The sequence below is a fragment of the Penaeus monodon genome, chromosome 28, assembly GCF_015228065.2.
Source record: "Penaeus monodon isolate SGIC_2016 chromosome 28, NSTDA_Pmon_1, whole genome shotgun sequence".
Taxonomy (NCBI): Eukaryota; Metazoa; Arthropoda; class Malacostraca; order Decapoda; family Penaeidae; genus Penaeus; species Penaeus monodon.
In genome coordinates this window covers 486,070-486,487 of record NC_051413.1, presented here as the reverse complement: position 1 = coordinate 486,487, position 418 = coordinate 486,070, and the positions used below count along the sequence as shown (strand labels likewise).

Below are 418 nucleotides of genomic sequence, written 5' to 3'. Positions count from 1 at the left end.
TGTATTAATGTGTATAAATCTTACATGATGAAGCTAAATGTAGATTGCACATTTCACCAATACAATGAAAATAAAATGAAGAGCAGTCTGAATGCCCCGTCTGAAGTCCTTAGACCTCCTATCAAAAACTGTTAAACTGTTAAAAACTGTTAAAATCCAGCATCAGCTTTTAGTTCTCACTGTGGAGGCTTGATTTGATCTTACACCAGTGCTCGTATTGGTAGAATAAGGTGCTGAGGCAGGGCAGGACAGCGTGGCCAGATCCTGAAGTGAAGGACGCCAGACTTTCCTTGATAAAGTGGGGTAGAGATTGTTCTATTTCAAGAGTTATTGTGCATTTCTGGGGGTTACCTTTTAATTTGCGTTTTGATTTCATTTGTTGAAATCAAAATGCAAAAGGTTATTGCTTGTTATTTAT

At 37.6% G+C, this 418-nt stretch overlaps 1 protein-coding gene across 1 annotated transcript in view; it reads left to right on the top strand.

Annotated features, from left to right (window-relative positions):
* Positions 1–418, top strand: part of LOC119591246 (uridine 5'-monophosphate synthase-like) — a gene marked incomplete in the record, with an annotated part of 17,802 nt that overhangs the window by 6,637 nt on the left and 10,747 nt on the right.